General features: G+C 44.8%; 1 non-coding gene across 1 annotated transcript; it reads right to left on the reverse strand.

The window, feature by feature from the left end:
• Positions 1–210: 210 nt before the first annotated feature.
• On the reverse strand, positions 211–317 carry LOC131756452 (U6 spliceosomal RNA). The gene has a single exon (XR_009335635.1). It is a non-coding gene; the product is annotated as a U6 spliceosomal RNA (small nuclear RNA).
• Positions 318–9,592: the final 9,275 nt, after the last annotated feature.

Here is a 9,592-nt window from a genome sequence, read left to right on the forward strand (position 1 = left end):
ATGTTTTTTACCAAGTTTGGGGATTTTTCAGCCATTATTTCTTCAAATACTTTTCAGTCTCATGCCTTCTCCTCTCCCGGAACTCTGATGACATAAATGTTAGATCTTTGTTATAGTCCCACATGTCCCTGAAGCTCTGTTCTTTTTTTTCCCTCTGTATTTTCTCTCTGTCATTTCAATTGGATAATGTATATCATTCTATCTTTTTTTTTAAATATGGAGCACTTCATGAATTTGCACATCATCCTTGCACAGGGGCCATGCTAATCTTCCCTGTATCATTCTAATTTTAGTATATGTGTTGCTGAAGCAAGCACTATATCATTCTATCTTTAAGTTAACTGATTTAATTGATTCTTTCCCCTATCCTCTCCAATATGCTATTAAGCCCATCCATTGAGGTTTTTGTTGTTGTTGTTATTGTACATTTTAGTTATAAAATTTTGCACTTAATTCTCCTTTATATCTTCTATTCCTTTGTGAGGCTTCCTATTTTCTCATTTGTTTCAAGCATATTCATAATTTGCACACTGAAGCATTTTTATGAAGGCTGCTTTAAATTTCTTGTCAGATAATTCTAACATCCATGTCATCTTGGTGTTGGTGTCCGTTGATTGTCTTTTCTCACTCATGTTGAGATCTTATTGTTTCTTGGTGTGATGAATGATTTTCTGTTGATACTTGGATATTTTGGTGATTATGCTATAGGGCACTGGATCTTATTTAAATATTGTATTTTAGCAGATTGCCTCTGACACTACTCCAGTGGGGAAAGGAATGCTGCCTCATTAATACCAAGTGGGGTAAAAGTTCAGGTTCTCCACTCAGCCTCCATTGACACCCAGGTTGGAGAAGGGGCTCCTTGTTACTGCTGGGCAGGGATGGGAGTTCAAGCTCCTTACTAAGCCTCCAATGAACCACGCTGCCAGGAGGGCAAGGAGTACCTCATTACTGCAACCCACATCTGATCCCTTGAGGAGGTGACCTCATTACTTCTGAGCAATTGTTAAATTCCTGACCCTCCCTCAGGCCTCCTCTGACAACACCCCAACAAGGAGGCAAAGGTGTGCCCTGTTACTGCTGAAATGGAGGTGGAAGTCCAGGCTCCCCATATGGTCTCCACTGACAAGCAGGGTGTTGGGGTGGCAACGCTTTGTTTTCACCCAACAAGGATAGAAATCCTGGCTCCTCACTTGGTCTTCTCTTCCACCAAGCTTATGATGGGGGCATAGATCGAGCTATCTCATTACAGCCTGGCAAGAATGAAGTCTAGGCTTTCTTCACAGCCTTTAATGATGGAGGTGGGGGTGAGGCCATAATTTTTTTTCTGTGGAGTTTGGCTGAAGTAAAGTGGTTATTGTCTAAAAGTTTTATGTCTTGCTAGGCTGTCTCTTTCTGGTCCTTCGGCCACAGAGAGCCAATAAAAATTATTATTATTATTCTGGAATAATCCAGAAGGTAGTGCTTAATTTTCTATCCCAATCCAAAGCATAGTTTTCCATTGAAGATACCCAATAATTCTTTTGGCCCATTTCAAAGTCTTTCACAGTTTGTACTGATTCTCTAATCTGTTTTATCACTTTATTTCTGTTTCAAGTTCTTTCCTCATTGATAACCTCTATATGTCTTATCATGCTTTCTGCTCTATTCTCCTTTGAGTGCCTTTAAATTCTGTGTTCATTTCTGATTTTGTATTTTCTTCTGCTTCTCTCCTAACTTCTACCAGACCCTAATATCCACTGACTATCGCCCCATCTCTTCCTCTTGTTTGGCTTTTTCTTTCCTAAGGTCTTAAATTTCTGTTTTGCTGTCTTTCTTCACAGCTGCAAATACTTCATTGAGGTATTGTTATTATTATTAATATATGTTGTAAGTTTAGGGTGCAATTTTCCCCCTCCTTTAGCAGCATTTTTTCTGATGTATTTTCTTCATCTGCAGAATAATTCTGTTGTCCCTTTTCAGGATTTTTCTTATGGTATTCTTATGAATGTGCTGAAATACCTATTATGTTGCTGATATTTAGGTAAGTTCTATTTTCTTGGACTAGCTATTAGCAGGAGAGTCCTAGGTGTTAGTGGGATTGGGGGACATGGCTCCAGGGCTCCCTCCTCTGTGACTACAAAGGACAGTTTTTTTCACCTATATCTCTGCAGAGCCAGGCCACCAGACTAGAAGGGCTCCCCCAAGCTCACAAATACAACTAAACAACACACTCCCAGATAACCAATGGGTCAAAGAAGAAATTGAAAGTAAAATCAGAAAGTACTTTGAGATGAATAAAAATGAAGACACAACATACCACAACTTATGGTATGCAGCTAAAGCATGCTTAGAGGGAAATTTATAGCTATTATTGCCTATATTAAGAAAGAAGAAAGATCTAAAATCAATAACCTAATGGTTTACATTAAGACACTGGAAAAAGGACAGCAAACCATTCTAAGGAAGGGTGCCTTCCCAGCCTCTGAGCTCCTTCAGTTCCTTCACCAGCAGCTGCTGTTTCCAAGGGACACTGAGCCTGCCTTCCAGAGATCTACTCTTTTTCCAAAGCAGTTATCCCTAGGTTGACCACATCTGGGCCTCATCCAGGCCCATCCACATCTTCTCTCAACATCCTCCAGCTGATTTTCAATCTTTATCACAGCAGCTTCTCCTCAGGGTGAGGCCTTTTCTTTCTAGGACCTGCTCATTAGACTCTTCCCCACTCCCCCTGCTTCTCTGCCAGTCCTAGTGCTCCACTGTAAGAGCTTTTGGGCACAGTTAAATGCAATTTGAGGCTTGGAGCTTTCTTCTTGTTCTTGGAGGGAGTAGTCTTGAAGAAGGATCTTACTTCCCTGTTCAGGGATTGAGCCTAGCTGCCAGTCCACCAGGGGCTAGAGGTTAGAAGCAAAGTTCCCTGATTCTTACCCCATTTGAAAGCAAAAATGTTTCAAGGAGGCAAAAACTGCAAAACAGATAAAAAGTGTATTATTAGAGACAGAGCACAACATATGGGAGAGCACACAGAGAAACAGTTTATTTATTTAAAGCAGAAATACACACCCAGAGAGGAGTGCAAGCATCCTGAATGAGGAGTGCATGAAGAGGTGATTTAAATCACTCATATAGGACAGTTCTTCTGAGTCTTTTTTAACATTTGGCCAATTATCTTGTTTCTTTTTTTCACAACTGACTAGTCTTAGGACCCTCCCCAAGATGCCTGTGCAACTCTTTTCTAAGATGGATCCCACTGCAGAGGCCTATGGGTGTATGTCCATACATATTACGGGGTGGCGCCACCTCCCTTTCCGATCCCCAAGGAGCCTTCCTGCACATGTGCAGACAGGGAAGTTTTCCTTGACCTCAGGGGTGGGCACCTTATCTCTTTACTTTAGCAGAGCTCAGCTTCTGCCAATAGCTTTGTCCTTGGAGTTTCTGGGTGAGAACAAAGCTTCAGTTTTACTCCACCTGACAAACACCAGCTGTCTGGCTCAGGGGCCCACCTATCTCCTACCTCACTCTGTCTCCTAGATGCACCAAAGGTGGAGCTTTGTTTTATTACTGGGGGGTGGAGGAAAGTTCAGGGTCTCCACTGTTCTGCATGGTTTTTAGGACAAAAAAGTGTGAAGGTCTGAACCCTCAGAATGGGAGAAAATATTTGCAAATGAATAAACAGACTATGGATTAGTCTCCAAAATATATAAACAGCTCATGCAGCTCAATAATAAAGAAACAAACAACCCAATCCAAAAATGGGCAGAAGACCTAAAAAGACATTTCTCCAAAGAAGTTATACAGATTGCCAACAAACACATGAAAGAATGCTCAACATCACTAATCATGAGAGAAATGCAAATCAAAACTATAATGAGGTATCACCTCACACCAGTTAGAATGGGCATCATCAGAAAATCTACAAACAATAAATGTTGGAGAGGGTGTGGAGAAAAGGGAACCCTCTTGCACTGTTGGTGGGAATGTAAATTAATACAGCCACTATGGAGAACAGTATGGAGGTTCCTTTAAAAACTAAAAATAGAATTACCATATGATCCAGCAATCCCACTACTGGACATATACCCTGAGAAAACCATAATTCAAAAAGACACATGCACCCCAATGTTCACTGCAGCACTACTTACAACAGCCAGGTTATGGAAGCAACCTAAATGCCCATTGACAGATGAATGGATAAAGAAGATGTGGTACATATATACAATGGAATATTACTCAGCCAAAACAGGAACGAAATTGAGTCATTTGTTGAGACATGGATGGATCTAGAGACTGTTATACAGAGTGAAGTAAGTCAGAAAGAGAAAAACAAATATCGTATATTAACGCATGTATGTGGAACCTAAAAAAATGGTACAGATGAACCGGTTTGCAGGGCAGAAGTTGAGACACAGCTGTAGAGAACAAACGTATGGACACTAAGGGGGGGAAACTACGGTGGGGTGGGGATGGTCGTGTGCTGAATTGGGCGATTGGGATTGACATGTATACACTGATGTGTATTAAATTGATGACTAATAAGAACCTGCTGTATAAAAAAAACAAAACGAAAACCCTGGGCCCTGCAGTGAAATTGCCATGTCCTAATCTCTGGACCACCAGAGAATTCCCTATAACTTCTCATTTATTTATGGCAAATCAAGAGTGTTTTCTTTTTTTTCTTTTTTTTTAAATTTTAAAACTCCACTAAGTGTATACTCATAAAAGAAATCATTTCTGGAGTAATAAATGTTCTGAACAGCTCAAAATAAATAAATAAAGCTAAAGTAAGCCCCCCCGCCAAAAGAAGTGTGAAAGTCTGGAACTAAGCTGCTGCCAAACTCCTGCCTGAGCCCCTGCAGGTGTTCCAAGGAGCTGTATCACCAAATAACTCGGTCTTGACCACAGCTCATGTGAGAGGGAACAGGGGGCTGTCCCAGCCCATGGTATTGGGGGTACCCTAGGTTACAGTAACATGGCTCCCACACCAAGGAACAGAGACTACTGTCCCCTTGCATGCTCAATGCCACATTTTTACTGGGATTATTGAGCCAGAGTGCAATACTTCAGTTAAGTTCTGATGCTAACCACCAAGAGCTAGCATCAGATTCCACAAGCCTTTCCTTACTTCAGACACAGCTGGCTACAAATTTGGGGGTTCTCATGAGCCCCTCAGTTTCAGTAATTTACTAGAATGACTCAGATCTCAGGAAAGCACTAGACTTATAGTTTTATTATAAAGGATACAAATCAGGATCAGCCAAATGAAGAGACACATAAAACAAGGTCTGGGAGAGGCTCAAATGCAGCGCTTCCATAGCCTTTCCCCTGGAATCAGGACACATCACCCTCCTGTCACATCAAGGTGTTCACCAACCAGGAAGTTCACCTGAACTTCAGTGTCCAGAGTTTTTACTGGGGTTTCATTACATAGGGATGGTTGACTGAATCATGGGCCATGTGATTAAACTCAGTCTCTAGCCCCTCTTCCATCCCCAGAGGTTAGGAGTTTGGGCTAATGCCCCATGGCTCAAAGCCCCAGTCCCATCGTCTTCCTGGCGTGACTAGCCCATCCTGAGTCATCTTTTTTTTTTTAAGTTTTTGTTTGTTTGTTATTTTGGCTGCATTGGGTCTTCGTTGCTGCACACGGGCTTTCTCTAGTTGTGCAAGCAGGGGCTACTCTTCGTTGCAGTGCCCAGGCTTCTCATTGTGGTGGCTTCTCTTGTTGCAGAGCACAGGCTCTAGGTGCGCAGGCTTCAGTAGTTGCAGAGCGTGGGCTCTGTAGTTGTGGCGCATGAGCTTAGTTGCTCCGTGGCATGTGGGATCTTCCCGGACCAAGGCTCAAACCCATGTTCCCTGCATTGGCAGGCAGATTCTTAACCACTGTGCCACCAGGGCAGTCCTCTGAGTCATCTTATTAACATAAACTCAGGTGTGGTTCAAGGGCCACCATTAATAACAAAGACTCTCCTGTCATTTGGAAAATTTCAAGCGTTTAGAAGCTTCATCCCAGAAACCCAAGACAAAAACCAGACAAATTCTTTATCATAGAACATAAGGACTACCAGATAAGTGTGCCCAAGACAGTGAGAAGCTGAAACCTGTCTTCCGAGCAGTCAAGGGGATCAAGAAAGAAATCCTGGGAAAGAGAGGATGGCAGATCAGAGAGCTGTGTCCATAAGAAGCTACAAGGGACTTATTCCCCTGAGTGCAGAAGAACAGGCAATTCCAGGCCCAGGAAACAGGCTGATCACTAGGAGAAAATGTCCCTCCTACTTGAACACCTCTGAGACAACAATGGACTAGCATGTAAGCCAGTGGCTGCCATCTCTGGGCTCCCATGTGATGGGAGGCTAGAAAAGACCCTTCTTCAGGAAAGGAACCAGGTGACCTCTAAGGATCACTGAAACCCACAGGGGCCCAGCACAGTGCCCAGACCTCAATGCACACTCAGTAAACATTTTGTTAGTCTATGCTAACGTGCCCCTCCAGCTTTTGGAGTAATGGGGGAGGGTGGAGTAATGGGGGAGCCACTGTTGTATACAACAGGAGGCAGCATCAAAATTGCATTGTTGGGCTTCCCTGGTGGCGCAGTGGTTGAGAGTCCGTCTGCCGATGCAGGGGACACGGGTTCGTGCCCCAGTCTAGGAAGATCCCACATGCCGCGGAGTGGCTGGGCCCGTGAGCCATGGCTGCTGAGCCTGCGCGTCTGGAGCCTGTGCTCTGCAATGGGAGAGGCCACAACAGTGAGAGGCCCGCGTACCGAAAAAAAAAAAAAAATTGCAGTCTGCAAAAGCCCCTCTGAGCAGAGATCACTGGCCATCTATCCTCCTCACACCTCCTCTTGCCATGGTCTGGGTCTACTCTCTTCTCCCACAGTATCAGCCTCTTATCCTCAAATTCCTGTACACAACCCCAAATGAGACTCCAGGACAACCTCTACTCAACTACGAACTCACTAAGGTGAATCTTAAGCAAAACACCAAGGACCCTTGGTCTCTGCCCTCAGCAGCACAGAAAGGAAGATTTGACCCCTCCTCCTTCAACACACCTGGGTCTGTTCTTAGCAGGGCCCCCACTTCAAGGGTGGGCTAGGGTGAGGTGTTTCCTCCCACTTTACCAGCCAGCCCAGAGACAAATAACACCACATCCTCCCAGGGGGTCTTCTGTCTGTTCTTCTGCTGCTCACCCAGCCTAGTTTCTTGGGTACTTGCTCTGGACTTGCTCATGCACAAGCTGATTGGAATTCTGCTCCATTATGCCCCCTCTCTTGGTGCCCTGCCTGTCAAGTCCCCACCTGTGGTATCCTCAGAGTCCACCCTTCTCTTCCTGTGTCTGTGACTTTCACACTCTCCTTAGGTGCTCCTACCCAGTCCTATGGCTTCGCATCCTACCCAAACGCTAAAGACCTCTATTTTCTGCCCAGGTCCCTCTCCCATCTGTAGATGGACATACAGGAACTTTTAACTGTGGTTTCCTCTGGGGAGAAGTTCCAGGAGTTTGGGATGGGAGGAACACCCTTTTTACTTTACTCATTCACTACTACATGAATATTTCACGGTTCTATGGTTTGCCATCTATGAAGGTTAGTGTTATGTATCAACTTGGCTAAGCTGTAGTATCCAGTTATTCAACCCAACACTAATTGAGATACTGCTGTGAAAATATTTTGCAGTTATGATTCACTTCTACAGTCAAGTGACTTTAAGTAAAGGGGATTACCCTTGATAACCTGGGTGGGCCTCATCCAATAGGATGAAAGTCTTTAGAGTAAAACTGAGGTTTCCCTGAGGAAGAAATTCTGCCTGTGGATGCAGTGTCAGCTCCTCCCTGATGGTTGCAGCCTGCAGTTCCTCACAGCCTGCCCTACAGATTTCAGAATTGCCTAGGCAGCTCTATGTGTAAGCCTTGCAATAAATCGACCTCTCTCGCTCTCTTTAATATCTTGCTGATTCTGTTTCTCTGGCAGAACCCTGACTGATACACTGCTTAATACCATTAATTAATCTCAAACTCATTATTCTCGGTCTCTCTGCCCCACCACTGCCCCCACCCAGATGCCCTCCCACGGTCCTATCCTGATGGACTGCATGGCCTGCCTGGCAGCTCCCCAAGTCAGAAGCCCTGGGGTGTGACCTGACTCCTCCTTCCTGCCCCTCATATACCCAGTCAGCCAGGCAGAGGGAAGGGGTGAGGGAGTGTGGTTCTCTCGAATCTGTGCCCACCCCTCCACCCCTACCCCAACCTCTTTTCCCTCTGGCTCTGGCAGTAGCCATTTCACTGGACTCCCTGCCCCCATGACAGCCTCACCCTCCTCATCCACCCACCAGCCACAATGACCTCTGAGAAACTCACTTTCCCTGTCTAAAGACACCTCCCTTGCACAGCATGGAGTCCACACCCCTAAGCCAGTGAGCTCTGCCCATCTCTCACCATACCTCCTACTTCAGCCGCTGCCCGCTTTAGTTCCATGGCTGGAATAGGCCTCCCTCTCTCACCTCTGCACCTTTTCTTCAACTTTTCCACCTCCCCAACTGCTCCACGGGTCTAAGCCCAAGTTGTCAGGCCTTGGGCTATCACCTGGCTGGTTGCTGACTTCCCTGAATCCCCAGCAAAATCAGTCCCTGGTGGCAAGGCTTGGGCTGGCTTCACTCAGTTCCTACTTCAGAGCCAAGAACCACAGTAAGTGCTTAAAAAATGTCTACCCAAGGAGTCATCAAATGGACTAATTTACTCGCTCTTCCCTTCTCTCATTTTCCTTTTACTGGTCATGATACAGAACCAAAGAAATGTGTTTAATTAGTTTAGGGGGTTACCAAAGGGAATTTCATTGTCTCTGTTCATGACCTAACTGCAGATGATTTAGGATGAAGAATATTTTGTCCCTGATGAAAACTAAATAAATTGGTTTGACTCATATATGGGCTTAAAATGAGTTTAATTTTTTGTTTCCCAATGGCTCTTGATACTAAAATATGTTCCACTCTCTTCAGTGATTCTTCAGCATGTCCAAGGAGAACATGTGGCTTCAGGGCCACTTCTTTAGGGTCTTAAGCAGTTGAGAAGAGCTCTGTTCTGCTCCATGTCCTGGCAGCCCCTGCTGTTTGTGCCACCATGACTGTTTTGGATGGAACCCACTCCATCTTCATTTCCCAAGCCAAAGTCCTGTCCCTTACCTCAAGCCTTTGTCTCCATCCCCATCATGGAATTCTTTTAAGCGTTAACTCATCAGATAAAGCCTAGTCCAACAGAACCTACCCCAAGGGCAGAGCCCTGAGCCTGGTGTCATTGCTGGGCAGAGCACAGGGTCCCATGCCTGCAGAGCCAGCTGGTCCCAGACACCACAAGGCTGAAAACATAGCAACTGCAGCCTGCCGACATGGAAGCCAGAAGCACTTGCTGAAAAAGCGTTGGGGAACTGGGACCTGACTTTGACATCCTTCTCCATTTGAGATCCTTCATTTCCCTTCCATGACCCTGAGTTCCTAGTAATCCCGTGATACCGTGTCCTCACTGGAAAATTATGGACAATGATTGAACTGACATTTCTATCAGCAAGTAACTGCAACACATACAATCTTCTGAAGTTAAATTTTTTTTTTTTTTGCCTTGCCTTGCC

Source organism: Kogia breviceps, chromosome 4 (genome assembly GCF_026419965.1).
Source record: "Kogia breviceps isolate mKogBre1 chromosome 4, mKogBre1 haplotype 1, whole genome shotgun sequence".
Lineage (NCBI taxonomy): Eukaryota > Metazoa > Chordata > Mammalia > Artiodactyla > Physeteridae > Kogia > Kogia breviceps.